Source organism: Bufo bufo, chromosome 6 (assembly GCF_905171765.1).
Source record: "Bufo bufo chromosome 6, aBufBuf1.1, whole genome shotgun sequence".
NCBI classification, from domain to species: Eukaryota; Metazoa; Chordata; class Amphibia; order Anura; family Bufonidae; genus Bufo; species Bufo bufo.
In genome coordinates this window covers 189,255,387-189,279,178 of record NC_053394.1, presented here as the reverse complement: position 1 = coordinate 189,279,178, position 23,792 = coordinate 189,255,387, and the positions used below count along the sequence as shown (strand labels likewise).

The window sequence follows — 23,792 nt, the reverse complement described above, 5'->3', positions numbered from 1 at the left end:
AGCTCTGTAAGGAGTGTATTACAAAAATCATGAGAGATGAACAGCCTTCTATCATGCGGGAATTCAAATCTATGATCCAGGAGGAAGTTAGATCTTCATTGGCATTCTTTCGCGAAGAAGTTTTGGCAGCGCCTCCGCCAAAAATTGATATATCCTCCTCAGACTCTGACGGGTTGGCGGACGAGGCTTCCTCATCTAAAAAAGATGAAGACTAACATCCCTTATCAGAAGGGGAAATAACTGATGAATCAAAAAAATTCTTATTTTCCATAGCCGAGATGAATGACTTTCTAAAAGCGGTCAGAGACACTATGGGCGTAGAGGATGTCCAAAAACCTCACTCTGTCCAGGAGGAGATGTTTGGGGGTTTAAAATCCAAACTGTTCAGGGTATTCCCCATAAATGAAAATATAAAGGAAGTGATTATGGACGAGTGGGCTTCCCCTGAGAAAAAAATTAGGCATTTCTAGGGATTTTAAAAACAGGTTACTATTCGTCCCTACGAATCTAAGGTGTTTGATGAAATACCTAGAATCGACATCCAGGTTGCAAAGGTTAATAAAAAAACCTCTCTACCTTTCGAAGATTCTTCCCAATTAAAAGATGCCATGGAAAGGAAAGCGGAGGAAATCTGAGGAAATCTTGGGAATCGGCAATGTATTCCCTCAAAACGAATATCACTGCAACCTCTGTGGCTAGGTTGATGTATCTCTGGCTAAACGAACTAGAGAAACATCTAATTAATAAAACATCACGAGATCAGATACTTGATTCAATACCATTTATTTAAGTCAGCTACAGGCTTCCTAGTGGACGCCTCAGCAGAAACTATCAGATTTTCAGCTAAGGACGCGGCTCTATCCAATGCCGCAAGAAGATCTCTTTGAAAGAATCCCTTGGGGGGAGATATAGCATCCAAAATGAAGCTATGTTCGATACCTTTTTCTGGGGAGTACGTGTTTGGCCCTGTCCTGGACCCGATCCTAGAAAAAGCTACCGACAAGAAAAAGGTTTTCCTGAAGAGAAGCCAACAAAAAGAAAATTGCCCTTTCGTCCACAGTTTAATCAGGGAAAGTCCTTTAGTGTAAAGGGAAAAACGGGCCGCTGGAGCTATGCCAAAGGGAGACGGGGGAGAGGATATCTTCTTAACCCCCAAATCCAGCGACAAACAATGACTGATAGGGGGAAGACTATAAAATCCTTCTACCCGCAGGGGAAATCCGTAACCTCAAATCCCTGGGCTTTAAACATAATAAAGGACGGATACAGGAGAGTTTTTTCTCCCCCTCCCCCAACAAAGATTCAAGATCTCTTATCATCCGGCTCAGTTACCGTTGATTTGGGAAAAAAAATCTGTGATCTCCAAAAATTTGGTGTCGTAATTCCAGTCCCTTTATCTCAACAGGGGCAGGGCTATTACACAAACCTTTTCCTAGTGAAAAAACCCGGGGGCACTTATCATTTAATAATAAACTTAAAAGACCTAAACAAGCATGTTACTTACAGGAAGTTCAAGATGGAATCCTTGAACTCCACCATCCCTTTAATAAAAAGAAATGCCCTGATGTGTACAGTCGACTTGAAAGACACGTACTACCACGTCCCGATCCGTACGGAGTCTCAAAAGTACCTAAGGTTTGCCCTAAAAGATCAGATAGGAAACCTAGCCTATTTCCAGTTCGTCGCCCTTCCCTTCGGAATATCATCTGCCCCCAGAATATTCACCAAGCTAATTGTTGAAATGGTCGCCCCATTGAGAACTCGGGGTATTACAATCATTCCCTACCTAGATGACGTCCTGATCATATCAGACTCAGAAACAACAGATAAAAATAGATCGAGACAGGGTTTGCGACCTCTTAAAACACCTAGGATGGATAATAAACTTAGACGAATCCTGCCTATCACCAAAAACAAAGGTAAAATTTCTGGGAGTTCTTTTGGACTCCACAAAACAGACTTCCTTCCTTCCAGAAGAAAGGATAGTGAATATACAAAAAACAGTCAGAGGGTTTTTAAAAAGGAGGTTTTATTCCATCAGGGAGACAATGAGTCTCGTAGGGCAGATGACAGCTTGCATCGTTGCAGTTCCATTGTGTCAGGCCCATTACAGAACCCTCCAAGCTTGGCTCCTAAAAAAGTGGGACAAGCACCAGTCATCACTAGACCAAAGAATTCGGATCCCAGGCCACGTAAAAAGTTCCACACTCTGGTGGTTGGATTCAAAAAAGTTAAGGAAGGGCGTAGCATGGCAGAAAACCCCAGCAATAAATATCCAGACAGACTCAAGCGGCACTAGATGGGGAGCAAAGGTCAACACAGACCTCTATCAGGGGACCTGGTCTATGGAGATAGCAATGCAATCCTCAAATTATCGGGAGCTCAGAGGAGTTTGGGAGACCTTTTTAAAAGTGGCCTCGACAAAAATAAAGAACAATCACATGAGGATCTTCTCAGACAATGTGACAACAGTATCCTACCTGAAACATCAAGGAGAGGTACAAGATTAGTGAAACTTCAGAATCTATCCGCAAAAATATTCTCCTGGGCAGAGGGAAAAGTAAAATCCATCTCGGCCATTCACCTAAAAGGAGAACAAAACTTAATAGCAGATTTTCTGAGCAGGACCACCATAGATCAGGGAGAATGGTCCTGAAACAAAGAAATATTCAACCTGGTGGTAAAGTGGGGTCTTCTAGCAATAGACCTATTCGCTTCCAAGCTAAACACTTCCGCCTTCCCCCATTCCAGCTAATACCCAGGGTTCTACAGAAGGCCATGCAGGAATCGGCAAAACTAATAGTAACAACTCCATTCTGGCCCAAGAGGAGTTGGTTCTCCATCCTAATGAAGCTATCTCCACAGGAACCCTTAACTCTTCCACTCAGGGAAGATACCTTGGTCCAGGGCCTGATCTCACATCCACATCCAGAACTCTTCAAACTAACAGCATGGATCCTGAATCCGACACCCTAAGACGCAAGGGTCTTTCTGAAAAGGTAATATCTACTCTCAAGGCAAGTAGAAAAGAAGTTACTGGTGCCATTTACCTCAAAAATGGAAGAAGTTCTGTACCTGGTGTGGAGAAGATACACCTAACTATTCAGAGCCCAATATCCAGAAGATCCTAGATTTTCTTCAAAGGGGTCTAGAACTAGGCCTTACACCGTCTACCCTGAAAGTTCAGATCTCAGCCTTAAGTGCTTTCTTTGACAGTGAACTGGCCAATCATAGGTGGATCGGGAGATTTATTAGATCCGCATCCAGACTAAGATATTCAATCAGACCCTGGATGCCTTCTTGGGACTTGAATATGATTCTTAAAGGACTGACAGGGGGCTCCATTTGAACCTTTGGAAGAAATCTCCTTAAGGAACCTTTCACAGAAAACTGCCTTCCTGATAGCCATATCATCAGCCAGGAGATTAAGCGAAATCCAGGCCCTTTTAATTCGGGAACCATTCCTCACTATACAGGAAGACAGGATAACCCTCAAACTAGATCCAGGGTTCTTACCCAAGGCAGTAACCGATTTTCACAGAAACCAAGAGATATTACCTTCCTTCTGCACAAACCCCAGAAATCCTGGGGAGGAGCAATTCCATTGCCTGGATGTTAGAAGAACGGTCCTCAAATACTTACAAGACACCAAGGACTAAGGTGGACAATTTACTTATCCAATTCTGAGGGAAGAATAAAGGCAAAGCAGTATCAAAGGCAACAATCGCTAGATGGATCAGACTGACTGACTATTTCTGATTGTTACAATATTCAGGGTATTAGTTGCCCCATAGGAGTTAAAGCCCATTCTACCAGGGCAATTTCCTCATCATATGCAGAAAGAGAGCAGGGGCCTCTCTGGAACAAATATGCAGAGCAGCCACATGGTCTAGTACGAATACTTTCGTAAAACATTACAGATTGGACTTATCCAGATCCTCAGATCTTTCTTTCGGGAGGAAGGTTTTGCAGGCCATAGCCCCACCTTAATGTTGGTAATCTGGTAGGTCTCTCATGTGTGCCGTCATGGTGGTGAAATGGAATTTGGTATGAGGAAATACCAATTTTTTTAAAAAAGAATAATATATAATTTTTTTTTTTTTTTTGCATGTTGCACTGCATGTTGTAGTGGGTCGGAGCACTGTAATCTGGAACTCACTGGTCTATGGTGGTAGGAGGGGTCAATTTAACATTTCTCTGTTCCTGCCCCTACAGAGGTCAGGGGTCAATCTCTCATGTGTGCCGTCATGGTGGATTCATGGTAACTGAATTATCGGTAAGTCTAATTCCGGTTTTTCCTCAACTCCTCCATGAAGATTTTAGGCCCCGCTGTTTTATAAAAAATGTGGCAAAATCAGGGATAGTAGAAATGTACCCGAATTAGACAGGGGAAGGGCTTCTATTTGAGGTTATTCTTAGTACAAAAACCAGACGGATCTTCCCGTACCATCATAAATTTAAAAGAACTAAACAGAGCGATAACTTACAGAAAGTTTAAAATGGTTTTGGTTTTGTTTATCGTCCCCTAGTCAAAGAAGGAGCTTATGACATCCGTCGATCTAAAAGACACTTACTATCATGTTCCTATCTATCTCAATTCACAAAAATATCTCCGATTTGCACTAAGAGACGACGAGGGCTCAATGCATCATTTCCAATTCGCCGCCCTTGCTTCCTCAGCACCAAGGATCCTCACAAAGCTGATTGTAGAGACCGATATCTCCTCTAAGATAAGGACTACAAATCTTCCCATACTTGTATGATATCCCTTTAATAGGAAACTCAGAATTAGAAGCAATCAGTCAAAAAGACAAATTTTGGTAAAAGATTGCAGACCTGGGTTGATTGGTAAACATGAAAAAGTTCTTCTTGATCCTGTCATCCAACAGGAAGTTTCTAGGAGTAACGTTAGATTCAATGTCCGAAACTTCATCTCTCCCACAGGAAGAAATAGAGACTATCCAGGAAAGAATAAGAGTTCCATTCACAAAACAGATGTTCTATCAGGGAACTATGAGCATTCAGGGACACATTACATCATGCATACAGTAGCTTGGGGTCAGGCTCACACCAGAATTATGCAGACCCGGATCCTGGGGTGTTGAAGCAGAAAGCAATCATCCCTAGACAGGAAAATAATCATTCCTTACAAAGTAAAGTCCGTTTTAAATCGGTGACAGAGAGACAAATCTATCAAAGAGCGTCTTCTGGTGGAAAGAACCATAGATACAGATCATGACAGACGCAAGCCATACAGGGTGGGGAGCAAAAATAACCCCCTCACCCTAGCAGTGAGAATGGTCAGAGGAAATAAAAAAATAAAAAAAATCCTCAAACTACAGAGAGCTGCGAGCGGTCTGGAAGACTCTCTAAAAGTACCGTATCTCAAAACCTGTTATGCGGCACCAAAAAAGAGGTTCTACCCATTACAGCGGTTCATCTCAAGGGATCAGAAAATGTAGATGTGTTTTTTTTTTTTAAGTAGAAAACCCCTAGACCCGAAAGAATGGTCTATTAAATCAGGGAATCTTACTGTTCGCCTCAAAGAAAAATGCAAAAGTCGAATACTTTTGTTCCTTAGCTCCCAGAGAAAGGCCTTGGGCAGTAGATGCCTTTTTCAATAAAAATGGGACCTAGCATATGCTTTTCCTCCCTGGACTCTAATTCCCTGAGTCCTAAAGGAAATTCTAAACGGACCCGGTAATGGTGATATTGTTAACCCCCTACTGGGCGAAAAAAAGCTGGTTCTCCATTCTATACACAATAGCTGACCGCTCACTGTCAGGCGGTAAGTTTAGAAACCTCGCAGTCCCTCGCCCGAACCAGGGGGAGGGCTGAGCGTCGGGACACCAGGGCTTGAGCGACCGAGAGGGTGTGAGCATACCGTTTTGAAAAATCTGGAAGATGTACTGTAGATGGTTGGGAGATGATTCTGAAAATATGTCCTCCCCATGTATTCAGAACATTTTGGGTTTTCTTCAGAAAGGTCGAGACCTTTAGGGTACTTGGCCCAAGTTCAAAGTTAACATCTCTGCCCTGGGGGCAGTGGTGACTCTAGAAACAATATATAGGGGGGGCACATAAGATACCACAGTCAAAAATGGGGGGCACTAATAATTTTCACCACTTAATCATACTACTGAAAAAAATGAAATAAGTATTTATAAATAAGATTACAAAATACGAGGGTATTGCGGTATGCATGGATATATAATGTATAATAAAACTATTTACCGTACTTACAAAAGAAGCTATTCAGTCGTCTGCTGTGCCGTCCTCTGCTTGCTTCTGTGGATTCTTTCCCCTCCTTCCTGTCTCTCCTCAGTGCCCAGGCACACTGTTATGGGGGGGATCTGTGGATGACACACTGGTATGGGGGGGATCTGTGGATGACACACTGGTATGGGGGGGGATCTGTGGATGACACACTGGTATGGGGGGGATCTGTGGATGACACACTGGTATGGGGGGGGATCTGTGGATGACACACTGGTATGGGGGGGATCTGTGGATGACACACTGGTATGGGGGGGATCTGTGGATGACACACTGGTATGGGGGGGATCTGTGGATGACACACTGTTATGGGGGGGGATCTGGGGATGACACACTGTTATGGGGGGGGATCTGGGGATGACACACTGTTATGGGTGGGGGGGGGTTCTGTGGATGATACACTGTTATGGGGGGGTGGGGGGGGGGATCTGTGGATGACACACTGTTATGGGGGGGGGGGTCTGGGGATGACACACTGTTATGGGTGGGGGGGGGGTTCTGTGGATGATACACTGTTATGGGGGGGGGGGGGGGGGGGGTCTGTGGATGACACACTGTTATGGGGGGGGATCTGGGGATGACACACTGTTATGGGGGGGGATCTGGGGATGACACACTGTTATGGGGGGGGGATCTGGGGATGACACACTGTTATGGGGGGGGGATCTGGGGATGACACACTGTTATGGGGGGGATCTGGGGATGACACACTGTTATGGGGGGGATCTGGGGATGACACACTGTTATGGGGGGGGGGGGATCTGGGGATGACACACTGTTATGGGGGGGGGGGGATCTGTGGATGACACTCAACCACAACCACGCTCAAACCCAACTGGTCAAACTTGTTAAATGGCACCCAATAACCCCCCCCCCCCACCCCCTCCAACACTTAATTAACCCCTTCATGGACTAAAAAAAAAGTTCAAAGCATAACGCACAGCAATGGGGCTGGGTGGGCTGGCAAGGGAGGGGTTAATAAGTGATGGATGGCCCTGTGTTTACTAGGCAAGCACCTGTTGACAGGTGTGCAAAGCAATCTCCTAACTGTATCCCCCCCCCCCCCCCTAGTCCTGCCAGACACAATGCAATTAATAGCACCCCCACCCTCTCCCCTTCACAGTGATTAAGAGGGCACTGACATGTGGTGAGATACACAACTCCACATGTTTTACAGTTTGAGAAATCCCTCATATCAAAAGTTCTTCCCATAGAGACACTCCTAAATGTCTTTGATATTAGAATAAAGGAACAGGCTATACAGCCACTGCATTTAAAGGTTCCCAGAGGTCTTCGGTCAAGCCAAGTGCCTGAGGGTCCAGGTTTCACATACATACTATGCACCAGGCGATCCTTAATGGACCTACCCCTCCTAAATGTAACAACTTGTCTAGGAGGTAGTACGTCCACCAGATCTTGATCTGTATGTAAAATTCCCCAGTGCTTTCTCAATATCTCATAGATCTTCTCATGAGCATTATACCTTTTATCCTAATTATGAGAAGGTGAATGGGATAGAGGGCTCTACTGTTCAAGCAAATGATAGAGGCGCAAGAGCTGCTAAATCTGACTCACCCAGTCAGGATAGTGGAAATTGAGAAGTAAAGAGATAAGCAGGCACACATCTATATGGGTAAATCTAATCTAGTTTATTGATAAAATATAGGATGTAGTTAAAAAATGCTGGTTGAGATGTAGTAGTAAAATAAGAGATGAGTAGGATCGATAGTCCAAAATGAGAGTCAATAAAAATGTCCCTTGGAGTAAAAAATGAAAATGAGAATAAAAAATAGAAATAAAAAAATAAAATAGCCACTATGGTAAAAATGGTAGATAAATACAATGGATGATGCGCCTATTTGTGGGATAGTCCTTCACAAGACAAGTGAAGATATGCAGTGATGATCTCTGATCCTGTATTATAACAGGAACGGTCTTCCTTGATCTGAGACTTCAGGATGTATATAAGGAACAGTATATGTAAAGTCTAATAGCTTTAATGCTGCACGGTGCTGTGGGAAGAAAAGGTGCTCTGTGCCTAAGTGCTGTCTCTGGCTACAGAGATCACTTACCCACCAACTGGCGTTGCTGGGACGGATCCTCCGATGACTATCAGTTGTTCCTGGAAGGATTCGCAGGGTCCAACACGATCTGGTGGTGAGGTCTTCGGTGTGCCTCGTGGCGCCTGGGGCGTGGTTCGCGCGTCTGGAGTATGATGTGGGTGATCATGTGATCTTTGCGATACCTTTTCGGAGCGCTCCTTATGGTATAGTTGAGATGATACACCGTAGTTAGTGTTTGACAATCATCTATAGGCTTTTGCTTAAACGCGTTTCGGGAGATTCTCCCTTCATCAGTATGTACTTACTGATGAAGGGAGAGTCTCCGGAAACGCTTTTAAGCAAAAGCCTATAGAGGATTGTCAAACACTAACTACGGTGTATCATCTCAACTATACCATAAGGAGCGCTCCAAAAAGGTATTGCAAAGATCGCGATCACATGACCACCCGCGTCAAACTCCAGACGCGCGAACCACGCCCCAGGCGCCACGAGGCACGCCGAAGACCTCACCACCAGATCGTGTTGGACTCTGCGAATCCTTCCAGGATCTGGTGGTGAGGTCTTCTGCGTGGCGCCTGGGGCGTGGTTCGCGCGTCTGGAGTTTGACGCGGGTGGTAATGTGATCGCGATCTTTGCAATACCTTTTTGGAGCGCTCCTTATGGTATAGTTGAGATGATGCACCGTAGTTAGTGTTTAACAATCCTCTATAGGCTTTTGCTTAAAAGCGTTTCCGGAGACTCTCCCTTCATCAGTAAGTACATACTGATGAAGGGAGAATCTCCCGAAACGCGTTTAAGCAAAAGCCTATAGATGATTGTCAAACACTAACTACGGTGTATCATCTCAACTATACCATAAGGAGCGCTCCGAAAAGGTATTGCAAAGATCACATGACCACCCACATCATACTCCAGACGCGTGAGGCACGACGAAGACCTCACCACCAGATCGTGTTGGACCCTGCGAATCCTTCCAGGAACAGCTGATCGTCATCGGAGGATCCGTCCCAGCAACGCCAGTTGGTGGGTAAGTGATCTCTGTAGCCAGAGACAGCACTTAGGCACAGAGCACCTTTTCTTCCCACAGCACCGTGCAGCATTAAAGCTATTAGACTTTACATATACTGTTCCTTATATACATCCTGAAGTCTCAGATCAAGGAAGACCGTTCCTGTTATAATACAGGATCAGAGATTATCACTGCATATCTTCACTTGTCTTGTGAAGGACTATCCCACAATTAGGCGCATCATCCACTGTATTTATCTACCATTTTTACCATAGTGGCTATTTTATTTTTTATTTCTATTTTTTATTATTTTAATTTTTTACTCCAAGGGACATTTTTATTGACTCTCATTTTGGACTATCGATCCTACTCATCTCCTATTTTACTACTACATCTCAACCAGCATTTTATATCTACATCCTATATTTTATCAATAAACTAGATTAGATTTACCCACATATGAGTGTGCCTGCTTATCTCTTTACTTCTCAATTATCCTAATTATGCCTCTGTTCCTTTTACTTGGGGCCTTAATAACTCCTTATCAATAGAAATGGAGTGTTTGAATGCCCCCTTGAGTGTCTCATGAGGGTAAACTTTGTAAAAATCTGTTCCTCAAATCTCTTGATTGCTGAACAAAAGTAGAGGTATTTGTACAATTTCTTCTAACACGGATATATTGTCCCTTCAGTATTCCCTTCTTGAGGGGTTGCTGTTGACAACTCCCCCAGTGGAGTAGGCTATTGGTAGCTGTGGCTTTTCTGAAGGTTTCTGTGTGAAGCATCCCCTCTTTTTTTAGAGATTTTTACATCAAGGAAGGAGATCTCGCGTTCGCTGATTTCACAAGTAAACCGAAGACCTATAAGATTATGATTCAAAGACTTCACAAAGGAATTAAAGGCATCCACTGGACCATACCATAAGATTAAGATATCCTCAATATATCTTCCTTAGAAGAGGATATGGGTGGTCCAGGGATCCTCCACCTCTCCAAAGACGATACGGTCTTCTTACCAGCCCAGGAAAAAGTTAGCATAGGTAGGCGCACAGGGACTACCCATAGCCATGCCCCTGAGCTGGTGGTAGAACCTAGACTCAAAAAGGAAGAAATTGAGTCAAGCTGTAGTCCAGAAGGGAGAGAACAAAACATTTGTGTGGCCTAAACTGTATTCCTCTTTCCAGAAAGGATTGTACAGCTTTAATGCCCCAATCATGTGGTATGCTACTATAGAGAGCCTCCATATCAATGAAGGCTATCATAATATGATCCTCTACAGCAGTGTCCTGAATTTTCAGGAGGTCAGTCGTGTCCCTTATATAAGAGGGTAAAGATGAAACAAACTATCTTAAGATCTTATCACTATAAATACTTACTTTCTGAGAGAGAGAGAGTCCACTCCCGATACAATTGGTCTCCCCTTTAGCGGGAACCTCCCTTTATGGATTTTAGGGAGGGCATAAAATGTTGGAATCTGCGGATTTCTAGGGGTCATAAACTTTAATTCCTCAGGGAAAATTAGTCTATTTTCAAAGGCGTCAAGTAAGATCTTGTTCAATTCACCTATGAAGACTTCCGAGGGATTAGTTTGTAAATGACCATAACAATATGGATCATTCAAAAGGGAGTAACACATGTCCTGATATATCTTGTGATCCATGATCACTGTTGCACCCTTTATCAGAGGGTTTAACGATTATATCACTATCTTTTTGCAATCTATCAAGGGCTTCTCTCTCTCCCAGTGTAAGGTTAGACGACTGACCTCTATGGGGGCGTATCTTCTCAATTTCCAGTACCACTAATCTTGAAACAATATCAATTGCTGCGTTTTCTTGTTGAGGGGGCATTTTCTTACTCTTTGGATGCAATTTTGTGAATGGGCCTTGTCCCAAAGCTTGATCAACTCCATCAGTAAGGGACATCAGTAATCACACCTCTTCTAGGCAGTCAAGAGGGACGCCAAGTTTCAAACATTCCTCCCTGTCATTATTTTTATAAAACTTGTGCCATTTTAATTTACGTGTGAACAGACTAATATTCTTCACCCATAAAAATGCGTCAAAGTTTTTAAAGTAGGAACTAATGACAGACCCTTAGAGAGGACCTGTAACTCATCAGTAGTAAATGATCTACTGGTTAAGTTAAAGTTAACAATACAGTTTTCATCTACTTGCGTTTTGTCTTCCCTCTGTAGATTGTCTCTGTCCCTCAATTGGTAGGGGGGGAAATGTATGGTCATCCCCTACTTTCGCCAGCAAACGAAGCACCATCCGATGAAGAGGATGCATACATTCTGCCCAAATTTCGCTGTGGCCATCTTCTTCTCCCCCCTCTCTCTATTACGTCCCCTATTAGATGGTTTGGACTTAGTGGTTCTGTCTGTATCTGAGGAGTTTATATCCGTACTGGAGTCTTCCCTACTGGTACCCTCTGGTTTACTTTCTTTCAGGAATTCAAAAGCTTTTTTCTCTCTAAAAGTAGTCAAGTCTCGTATAAACTGTTTGTTTTCTTTCTTTACGAAAGGTCTGAAACTGTTCTACAGATGTCTGTAGAATAGTCTCTCTCTCCTATTAAAATCAGGATCGTTCTTGAGTGTCAATGCCAATTCAATCTGTTGATTCAGTTTGCTGCAGGTATTGAGAATTTTTCTTCCAGCAACAGCAGCATAAACCTAATTGAACTATCCAATGATTCTTTCTCCCATTTTTCAATTAAACGTGGTGAACGTGATCGCAAAGCGGGAGTTACTCGTATCCTCAGACCTCTTGGTACAATCCTGTTTTTAATGTAATTTTCTAAAGTACGTGTTTCCCATCAGGATTTTAGGTTCTCCTTGTAATCTTCATAAAGATCCTTGAATATTGTTTTAAGTGAACATTGACTACTTTTTTCGAGTACACCCTCCTGTTCTGAGAACCTCTTCCTCTAGCCAACTATCTGTATTAATAGGTCCCTTCAAAAAAAAAAAAAAAAAAAAAAAAAAAAAAAAACAGCCGTAATCAGTAAACAGCATAAATTTGACTTAAACACAACCGTCAAATCGGCAAAATAGCACTGTGAGGAAGTATAAAAACTAAATCCACGTTTTGACACCTTCCTGCATATAAAATTTAACTTTTAATAAATACCTCTAAAAACTGAGAATAAATCAAAACCAGACCCTGCAATCTCTCAGGCACAGGTCAAAAAATATATATACAGTTGATAAATCTGATGCAAACTGTAAACTGTCAACACATAAAACATATGTTGGATATAAATGAGCACATGACCTCGAGGGGCTCCTAATTTCTCTGTGTTGCTCACTGTTTGTAGAACCATTTCCTCGTTCTCTTTTGTAGGATGTGGGCCAATTTTGAGTATTTATTGAAATGGGGATAATACCAAAGTGCATAGTATATATCCCTTTAAAGTACTGTCCCCATATGTTATCTTATCTCTCCCCCCCCCCCCCCCCCCCATCACTCCTATTCTCCGCTTGACTGCTATATGTGGTTTACTCTTAGGCAAGATTTATCAGCACCCCAAAAGTGTGTTTTTGGCCCTTCACTATATTGTCTGGGGACGTGTTTTTTCTTACAGCACGCTTAATTATCTTTGCATAACTGTCACACTTATCTAGCAGTACCTACCATTAGGGGGTGTCCCTGGGCTGAGGGTTAGTAAGGGTGGAATAGGGAGAGAGTAGTATTTCCTATACTCACCCTTCATACCAACCCCTGTATTTGTCTTCTTCAAAGATCTATACACTACCCTCGGTGATCATCCTTTCCGCAGACTCATCAATGGTTCTACAAACCGTGAGTAACACAGAGAAATTATGAGCCCTCAAGGTCATGTGCTCATTTATATCCAACATATGATCTATGTGTTGACAGTTTACCGTTTGCATCAGATTTATCAACTGTATATATTTTTTTTTTGTCCTGTGCCTGAGAGATTGTAGGCTCTGGTCTTGATTTTATTCTCCGTTTTTAGAGGTATTTATAAAAAGTAAAATTTTATATGAAGAAAATCACAGAAATAAGATAATAATGCACTTGGTAAAGTAGATGCAAGCATCATATATGGACAAAGTCCTCACTCTGATATGATAAAATCTGAGACACTTAGCAAATATATTTTGATCAAAACACATCTGTGCCCAGCTACCAAGCGCCAAGGTGGTCTCAGGTCAGGCGGGTCCTACGCTAAGCCTACCTAAGCCATTGGGCTTCTATGTTCAGATGCCGCAAATTTTATATGCTGACAGGATAGTGCTAAAATTTAGACCCGGGGTTCCTTCCAAAGGTAGTCTTTGACTTCTATCGGGACCTAGAAATTGTCTTACCGTCATTTTATAGTGACCCACAAAACCCTACAGAAGAACAATTCCATCTTTTAGACGTAAGGGAATCCATCATCCACTAAGATCTTTAGGAAAGATGAAAATCTGTTCACAGGTCACAATAAAGGGAAGAAGCTTTCTAAAGCATCAATAGGATGCTGGATTAAAACTACTATATCCTGCTACTACGCTCTAATGGGTCTTACATGGTCCTATGAAAATAAAAGCCCATTTCACCAGAGCGAGGGCTTTTTTCTTGAGCAGAAAAGGCTGGTGTATCTCTAGATAAAATATAAAGGACACCTGCGTGGTCTAGTATAAATATGTTCATTAAACATTATCGAATAAATATCTCTGCTTCTACAGATCTTGCCTTAGCCAAGAAAATTCTGCAAGCAGTAACCCCCCTCATACTGTATAATCTGTTAGGTCCCATGTGTAAGTCGTCATGGTGGATGAAATGGAAAATCGGAATTAGAATTAACGGTAATTCTGTTTCCTTGAATCCACCATGACGGCTCATATATTCCCTCCCTTAACTATTCCGATAATGAGTATGAAGTAATAAAAAAAAATGTTTTATTTTTTTTAATTTTTTTAGTTTATATACCTTTTTGTTATAGGGTTAAAGATTTGAATGCATCCACTTAGGTAATTTGTAAACACCGAAGGGAGAGAGTGGGTGGTGGCTGTTAAACTCTATCTCTGTGTGTTCCTGCCCCTACAGAGTTCAAGGGGTCAATCTCATGTGTAAGCAGTCATGGTGGATTCAAGGAAACAGAATTACCGGTAAGTCTAATTCCGATTTACATTACACCTCAGGTCAGACCTCAATGTTACTCAGACTTAAGCTGACAGCGCCAATCAGACCCCCAATGTTAATAAGACCCCAATCAGACCTCCGATAAAAGCCCCATGCCTTTAATCAGCCCCTATGCCTCTCATCAGCCCCCATGCCTCTCATTAGCCCCCATTATCAGTCCTTATGCCTGTTATTAGCCCCCGTTATGCCTCTTATCACCCCCATTGTCTCAGCCCCAAGAAGCCTCATGTTTTATAAAATAAAAAAACCTACCTCTCCTGCTCCTGGACGCCGCCGCTCCTTACCGCCGTGATCATCTTCCTCCTCCTGTCGGCTGTGCTGTGAACTGGCTCGCACAGCGTGAGTTCACAGAGCGCCCTCACGCTGTGCGCAGCCACTGCACAGTCGAGGACCAGGAAGCGGTGAGTACAGAGCCTTCACTGCTTACTGGTCCTCCGGTACTAATGAGCGCTTCCATAATGGCAACTCTCATTAGTATTCGCCCCATAAGACGCTTTTTGGGGGGGAAAATGCGATAATCCGTCACGCTCATGTGAAAGAGGCCTTTTGAAGCATACAAGCCACCTCCTCAGTTTTTGTGGTGCCAGAACTGATAGACCTTGTGATGAGCTGACTTGTTGACTCCGATATTTTGCCTGGACGTCCACCTCTTGGCTTTGGAATGGATGGACGGACTTCATTTCGTATTCTTCCAACTGTCATCGCACTCACATGAAAGTCACAGCTAGGACAATAACCTGTCAAAGGGGAGATATCCTTATAGTGGTGTAATTGCAATTATCACTATCACAGAGTACCACTATAGTGTAAAACGTAACCTTTATTATTCTATTATATAAAAATGACCCCACATATAGCACATATTGAACAAAACAACAGATAGTACATATGATCGTCAATCTTCCGTGATGTAGGAAGGGGCAATTTCATAGGCAGGTTGGTAATATAAACTTGGGGCTCTCTCCCTGCTAGTCACCCTAAACTTTGTTCCCTGCCTACAAAACGGAATGGCCGCCCCGATAAGGGCGATCCCGTATTCAGGAACATCCTATATGCCCTAGGATGGCCCTGAAATCAGGTGATACCGGCCCACCCTGTTGGGGTGGCCTATGGTTGATAATGTGGCCTATTCTAGATATACAAAAATAATAAATGCGGAATATATCAAAAATTTATTTGCTCATATATGATGATGGAATTCATATAGCCAAGTAAAAACTATTATAAACAAAGTAACTGTCCAAACAGACGCCAAGTACACTTTAATCTCTATTGTATGTTGTTGATGTTTTTAAAAGGGTACCTCGATAGTTAGAAAATACCAACACCTATATAAGGTCCCTTTGTCCCAAACCCAACGCGTTTCGCCCAGTTTGAGTCTGGCCCATCAGGGGACACCCAACATGTGTCCCAGTAGGCATCAGACAGGTATAAAGTATAGTAGTCAAACAAGCAATGGTAACAATATAACGATACTAGCTTATTCAGCTGCAAAATAATAATCAAATTCTCTCTAGACCAAAGGTTCAGTTTGGCTTGTTGCGGTCCCCACCTCCCCTCAACTGATTGTACCAACAATCAAGATGCAGACTTGTAACACCAATCTAGTGCTTTCCACATATCATATCACACCAGTTAACCTCCCATTGGTGTAGATAGTGACACACCTAGGGGCGTTAGTCCGATTTTAAATAAGCCGCCAGTTTCGGAGAAAGGGACACAGGTACCCTCCCCATCAGTATCGTGTATACCCTGACGGTCTTGCGATGCCGCTACATCACTTCCGGTCACATGGGACATTCTGTCACTGCACGAACGCCACGTGACCAACTGTGATCACATGATCGGTTCAGTAATCCGAATGCAGCGATCCAATTTGTACCAACTGCATATATCCGGCATGGCCAACCTGCGGCTCTCCAGATGTTGTAAAACTACAACTCCCACCATGCCCTGCTGTAGGCTGCTATCTGTAGGCAGTCTGGGCATGCTGGGAGTTGTAGTTTTGCAACAGCTGGAGAGCCCCAGGTTGGCCATCCCTGGCATATATCATTTGTTTTCAGGTATATCTACATTAGGTATTTGCTACCTTGTTCCTATAGGGTAGAGGGCAGGATATCTTACTATTACATTGAAAAGTAGAAGGGAGGGGGATCAGCTACCAAAATATATGGGTCAGTAATACCCGTTCAGTGCCCAGATATCAATTAAAGATAAAGTACGTGGAATGGCCCAATATTGTCGGGGATGTAAACACATTCCTAATTACAGTATTCATTTAACTAGGGTCGGATAACCACTACTCGATCAGATTTATAGCTGGCTGATTAGAGAAAACAGGAGTAATCAATATAGTCATTGAGACCTGATGGTAACCTAGTGTTTAAAGGGATTCTGTCACAAAGTTTTGGGCTATAGAGATACGGACATGCACGGCTAGATCGTCGCTAGCATGTCCGCAATATATCTGTCATATAGGGCTGTGTGCTTTTAATTTCTTTAAAAAAGGATTTTATAGACATGTAAATTAGTGTTGTATGTGTCCAAAAAAATAAATATATATATATATATATATATATATATATATATATATATATATATATATATATATATATATAAATTATATTTTTATTTTTTTTTATTTATTTTTTTCAAGAAAAATGGCGGCACTGACTGCAGTGGATCCAGAAAATGGCCGGCACTCCGGTAAGATGAAAATAAGTGTTCCTTTATTCAACCATACGGTGCAACGTTTCGGCTCCAAAAATGAGCCTTTCTCAAGTTTGAGAAAGGCTCATTTTTGGAGCCGAAACGTTGCACCATATGGTTGAATAAAGGAACACTTATTTTCATCTAACCAGAGTGAACATTGTGGTGTTTCCCCAGGTTCCAGTCCGGGACTTGAGGCATGCTCATGTCCAGGGATCCTATTTAATCCTGCTACTGGATCTTGGTTGTGTCTCACTCTGGAGTGTCTTGTGAAGCAGAGTCCTGGTGAGGCTCTGTGTGAGTGGTCTCAGCCGGGTGGGCTGAGGGGCCACGAGGCTAGGCGATAGCCTGAACTTTGGGTGACGCCTGTGAAACAAGGATCACGAGGTCAGAGTCGGGAGGACTACTGGGCCACAATCCCCCTGTCACGAGGGTGTCAAGAACCACGCCTGACTCCGTTATACCCGGGGTCAGGAAGTCGCAGCGGTTGGCTGCGCGCTCTATGTAAGATAGGGCTGTTTCCTTATGGTAGCTTTCTAGGTTTGCTTTGCAAACCCTTTTGGCTCACTCAGGGATCCGTAGCTCCTTCTCCCCAGCTGTTCCTTGTCCAGCACTCCCAAACCTCCTTATATTCCCCTCTCACACTTCTCTGGTTGCCAGATATAGAGCTTTCTGCCTCGACATCTATTCTGACCCTCTGGAGCTGTGTTGCTGCGTTCTCTGGTTGTTGATCCAGAACGCTACCCTCCGGATCCCTGTTGGACCTTTGTGGACTGCTGTGGTCGCCCACCTGGGTGTATGTGTTTGTCTGTATTGTCTGTCCTCTCCCTGGTGTTTCCCTCTTAGTTCAGTGGTGCGGACTAGCGATCCCACCGGCCCGTTCACTATCTAGGGCTCATTTCAGGGAAAGCCAGGGTTTAGGCACGTGATCGCCGCACGGGTGAGGAACCCGTCTAGGGACGTCAGGGCAGTCAGGTGCCAGCTGCAAGGTGAGTCAGGGGTCACCACCTTACCCTCTCCCTTGGGCAGGGCTTTCCCTTTTGCCTCCCTGTGCGTGACGCCGGTCATTACACCCCCAAAAGGTATTGAAGTGTCACAGCCTGAAGGTTGCTGGACTGAATGGCTGAGGAAAGCCGCATTTGTGTTCCATGTGTGAACAGGGCTCTCTAGGTTAGTCAGGGATACGCTTATGTGTTTAGTTAGAGCCTAGCCGGGCAAGGGTTTGTTTTGTGTGGATGTCACACGTGATAAGTTGAAGCTGCGACTTCTTAACCTGTGTTTTGCTAAAGTGTCTGAAATAAAGCAAGAGTTTGGACTAATTGTGTCTGCGAAGATATGTGATTGTGACCCCCCTGAAAAGAGATGATCCCTTACAATTGGTGGAGGATGCGGGCAAGTTGTCCATGAGAGAAGGGCAACGGTCCGTTGCTAGGGGCAACGCTGAGACTGCAGGTGCTGCTAAAAGCAGTTTTTTTTTTTTGCCTTGTGTGAAGTTAAAGGGCCGAAAGCTTTTTTTTTTTTTTGTCTAGTGGAGCAGGTGCTGCTCATAAGAGTGTGGACTATTTTGCTGTGGTGCAAGTAAAACTGCAGTGAATTAAAGGGCCAGTAGCCCAGCAAAAGTGTACTTGTGGCTGAAAGTTTTTCCTGCTACCATGGGTCTTGGGGAAGAGTACGTCCGGCGGCGCTGGCGCATACAGCAGGCAGAAGAAATGGCCATACCAATTGGCTACACTAAAAATGAATTGGCGAAATTTGATGCAGAGTGAGAGGCTTTGGAGGCACAGTTGCAGCTGGCCTTGAGAAAAGGGTTCTCAACGCTGTATGGACCCTGTACAAAGTTCCAAGATGCTGGTGGTGTGCCTTGACTATCGGGGGGGGGGGGGAAGCAAAGATATGCCGTTGCCAAGGGCAACCGTTGGGAAGATAAAGAGGGGGAGAGCGGTTCAGCTCTCAGGAGGTCGAATGTTCCCTACCAGTGGAGACAGAGTCCGAGAGAGGATGTGCCGAGGATCACTGGGTAAGATAGCTTCTGTTATTAATTATGTGACAGACCCAGTGACAGTGAGCTGAAGGCAGGGGATACCTGCTGGGACGGTGAGTGATAAATCACCGAGGCGAGGAACTGTCTCGGAAGTGTGTGACATTGGAGAAAACGCAGGGTCTGAACAGGCGGGTAAGCCTGTTGTGGTTGTTCCCTTGCAGAACTTTGCGGGGAGAAGGTTGTTGTGTTGCCCGAAATGCCCGTGACCAAGGCTAGGTATGGGGTGGAGAAAATTAGAGATTCGCCCGTATATGAGAGAAGGTTGTTCCGTGATTTGTGGGGTAGAAACACTTCTGCGGTCTGTCACGTAACTCCCGCAGAACTGGTACCTAGCCAATTAAATGAAGACCATTAGAAACAGTGGAGCTGATAAAGTGCAAAGTGATGGTACCATGTTTGCTGAAATGCATAATGGAAATGTGAGGTCATGTGAAGTATATGATGATGACATGCCTTTTCCCTTTCAGGATGTGATCAGGAGAGAAGTGCCCCCTCCTGGTAAAAATATGTGATACAAAAATGCTGGTTAATGTTGTTAGCCCAGAGGGTGTACCACACGTACCAGAGGTGGATATGCAGTACCCACAGGGTTTTTTGGTTGCTGGGGAAGTGTCCAATGTGGGGACTAGCGCATCGGTGCCCCTAGAGGTCAGAACTGATGATGATGACACGAATAGTATAAGTGACCCATGTGCCGTGGCCGATAGCAACTCAGAGAGAGAGGCTGCCATGTAGAGTTCTTGCCAAATTGACGTAGTTACGGGTAGCAACCAGACGATAGTTGTACCTGACGTGACTAGAGTTGAGTGGGGAGACGCCAGCCTAGTGTCTGAGACCCATATTCAGGCAGCGGTAGATGACCTGACCTGTCAGTACAGCTGCAATCATGAAGATGATTTCTCTCTCTCCACACGGTCCCTAGATACGATAGAGAAGGGACTAGTTGTCATCATAAAGACATTGAAGAAGGCTGCAGAAGGGTCAAAAGAAGAGACCCCGGAAAAGATGAGTGAACTGAAGGGTCTACTGCCTGGTGTCCCGGAGAAGAGGAAAGACTCCAGAAAGACACAGAAGTCTGTAGTCGACATCGACAATGGGCTTGAAGAGTCCCTGGGTGGAAATCCCACAAAGTTTCTAAAGGAGAAGGGTGGTACTCCTTCGGCTGATGCGGCAGCAGAACAGAGTAAAGAGCCGCTGGAACAGGATGCCCAAGAGTGGGGCGCTTCCAACAAGCTAGTGCGAAAAACTAAGAAGGAACAGAAGTTTGGCCAGCTCCTGGCTGCAGAGAAATACATATTGGCTCGGTATGCCGAAGAACGTGACCGAGCGGAGGCTGATGCTCGGGAGAAAGAGTCCAAGGCCCTCTCCTGAAGTGGCTTAAGGAGCGAAATTAGAGAGGCTGAACAAGTTACTCAGAGCAGAGATGGAAGCTCTCATGAGCTCAAAAGATGCCATCTATGAGTTGGAGAAGCCTAAGCGTACTCCTGCACAGCAGGTGGAAGAAAATGAGAAATCGGAAGAGGAAGATCCTCTGGAAGGTGGCAAGAAGTCAGAGCCTGATAAGAATGGGACTGGAGATGGTGGTGCCGGCTGAGGCAGAGAAGAAGATAGAAGATGTATCTGCTGAACCAGTTGATGGGGCTGATGTGGAAGAAGCAGAAGACTCTGATACTGAAGCCAATCCTGAGGTAACCCCTGTGGGGACTAAAGAAAAAAGAGAATAAAGAAACAAAGTGAGTGGGAACACCAGGTGACATTAGAGCGGCTAAAGGGTGGTTTAAAACTGACCAGCCGGATCTCCAACAAGAGGAGCTCCCCGTGGAAAACGCGGCTGTTAAGGTTGCGGAAGTTAAAGGTTGTGGGCCTAAGAAGAAATCTAGAAAAGAAGCAAGCCAGAAAGCTAAGTTCTCCAGCGAAGAGGAGACGGAGGAGGCCCTTAGACACTGTAGTCTATGTAGGAAGGCAGTGTTTATGACAAACCAAGCTCTGATGGCCTGGGTCTGGCAAAATAAATGGAAGCATGTGACGCTGGCCATCTCTTCCAGCGGGAACGTTGAGCCGGAAGATGGCAGTATAATGCGGATGCCCTGTCACGAGCATCCAGTTGGTACATGTGTTCACCCCCACAGGTTTGAACAGGGGGGGGGAGAGATATGTGGCAATGTGAACATTGAGGTGTTGTTTCCCCAGGTTCCAGTCCGGGACTTGAGGCATGCTCATGTCCAGGGATCCTATTTAATCCTGCTACTGGATCTTGGGTGTGTCTCACTCTGGAGTGTCTTGTGAAGCAGAGTCCTGGTGAGGCTCTGTGTGAGTGGTCTCAGCCGGGTGGGCTGAGTGGCCACGAGGCTAGGCGATAGCCTGAACTTTGGGTGACGCCTGTGAAACAAGGATCACGAGGTCAGAGTCGGGAGGACTACTGGGTCACAATCCCCCAAAAGGTATTGAAGTGTCACAGCCTGAAGTTGCTGGACTGAATGGCTGAGGAAAGCCGCATTTGTGTTCCATGTGTGAACAGGGCTCTCTAGGTTAGTCAGGGATACGCTTATGTGTTTAGTTAGAGCCTAGCCGGGCAAGGGTTTATTTTGTGTGGATGTCACACGTGATAAGTTGAAGCTGCGACTTCTTAACCTGTGCTTTGCTAAAGTGTCTGAAATAAAGCAAGAGTTTGGACCTTATATTCGTGTCTGCGAAGATATCTGTGAGTGTGACCCCCTGAAAAGAGATGATCCCTTACAATATATTTCCCCAGTCGTCTCCAGGACAGCACACACTAAGATTGACTTCCTTTGATAGGACAGAAAAACACACAGAGTCGTTAAAAACCCCACCCCTTCCCCTCATCACCATTGTTTTTCCTGACCTGCCAGGGAAGGAAGATCTAGAGAAGTGCTGGGAGCTCTTTGGGGTTCCTGGCAGCATTATTTCCAAATGCACATCTTATTTTACAGACCGGAGGTCAGTTCCGGCCTGTTCGGATCTCCCTCCAGTGGGGTCAGTGCCCGGGCCCCTGATGAATGATGGGGCCCCCGGCGAAGTTCCCTCCTGCGGCAGTCCAGGAGGACTATATGCGGAGTGGTAGTGTCGGCTGGAGCAATGCTAGGACTCAATGCCCTACAGCTGCCGGGTGATGACGTCAGACGCATGGAGGCATGGCTTGCGTCGTGACGTCACGCAGGCACTCGCCGGCGGCTGCCCAGTGGACAAAAAGATGCCGGTTGGACTATGGCGTCCAGTGGATCTTCACCCCTGTCGTGCCCCTACCACACCTGGCTCAGGATCGGAGCCCCCCCGAGTAGCCCGAGTCAGGCACCCTTCATGTACTGAGTTGCCCTGTAGTAGTTGACCCTTCTCTCCCTAATATAATTTCAGGGAGAAAACGAGTCTTCCTCCTCTGTTAAAGTTTAAAACCAGGAAGTGTGGCTTGTGTTTAAAGCGTCTGCCCTCTTCTGGGTGTAAACCGCTGTGTAAGGAGTGTACTGCTTCAGTTGTAAAATCTGAGTCCTCTAGCCTGTTGGAGGACATCAAGTCTATGGTTAAAGAGGAGGTTCAATCAGCTCTGGCCTCACAAAGAAGGGAAGCTTCCCCAGGCCCCCTCCCCCTAGACTGGGAATTTCTAGAGAGCTTCTTACTGTGGGAAGTGATTCAGATTCAGTAAATCCTGATCTTTCGGATCCTGAGGTCTTGGATATGACCCTGGAGTCCGATGAAGATAACGAATACAGAAGGTTTCTGTTTTACCCTGCAGACATTTAAGAGTTAATCAGAGCTATAAGTGCCACGATCAGGATGGAAATTCCTAGGAACCCTAGAACAGTTCAGGAGTAGATATTCGATAGTCTGGGGGAAAGACAGAGGTCTGTGTTTCCGGTGCCGGATATTGTACAGAAGCTTATTAAAGCTGAATGGGATAAACCTGAAAAGGGTTCCATCATTCCCCGTGGCATTAAAAGGCGCTATCCCTTTAACTAAGCAGATTGCACAGACTGGGCGTCTATCCCTAGAGTCGATGCTCCTGTGGCCAAGGTCGCAAAACGCACGGTCCTTCCTTTCGAGGATTCCGCACAGTTGAAAGACCCTATGGACAGGAAGGCAGAGAGCATTCTTAAGGCATCTATATGTCATATGAAGTCATGGCAGCCCTTTTAAAACCGACGGTAGCCGTGACATGTGTGGCCTGTACCCTAAAAGTATGGCTGGTACAGTTAGTTACATTTAGTTAATAAAACTCGGAAGAGATCTTGGACAGCCTTCCCTTACTAAAGATGGCCACTAGCTTCCTAGCAGACTCCTCAGCGGAGTCCGTAAGACTATACGCCCGTACGTCGGTCCTGTCTAACACAATTAGAAGGGTCCTTTGGCTGAAGGCCTGGTCGGGGGATATGATGTCCAAGAACAAGTTGATCTCTCTTCCGTTCCATGGCCAGTATGTATTCGGTCCCAACTTGGATAAAATCTTAGAAAACGCCACCGACCGCAAAAAAAGGGTTTCCTGAAGACAGAGCTAAAAACAGGAGGCAAGTTTTTTTTTTCGTAACAAACC

General features: G+C 44.7%; 1 protein-coding gene and 1 long non-coding RNA gene across 2 annotated transcripts in view; one reads left to right on the top strand and one right to left on the bottom strand.

The window, feature by feature from the left end:
- LOC121003272 (oxysterol-binding protein 1-like) overlaps positions 1 to 23,792 on the top strand; it is a 362,083-nt gene that overhangs the window by 29,554 nt on the left and 308,737 nt on the right.
- On the bottom strand, positions 736 to 23,706 carry LOC121003274. The gene is made up of 4 exons (XR_005779451.1): positions 23,695 to 23,706; positions 21,766 to 21,773; positions 4,143 to 4,148; positions 736 to 857 (listed from the first exon to the last, which is right to left on the bottom strand). It is a non-coding gene; the product is annotated as an uncharacterized LOC121003274 (long non-coding RNA).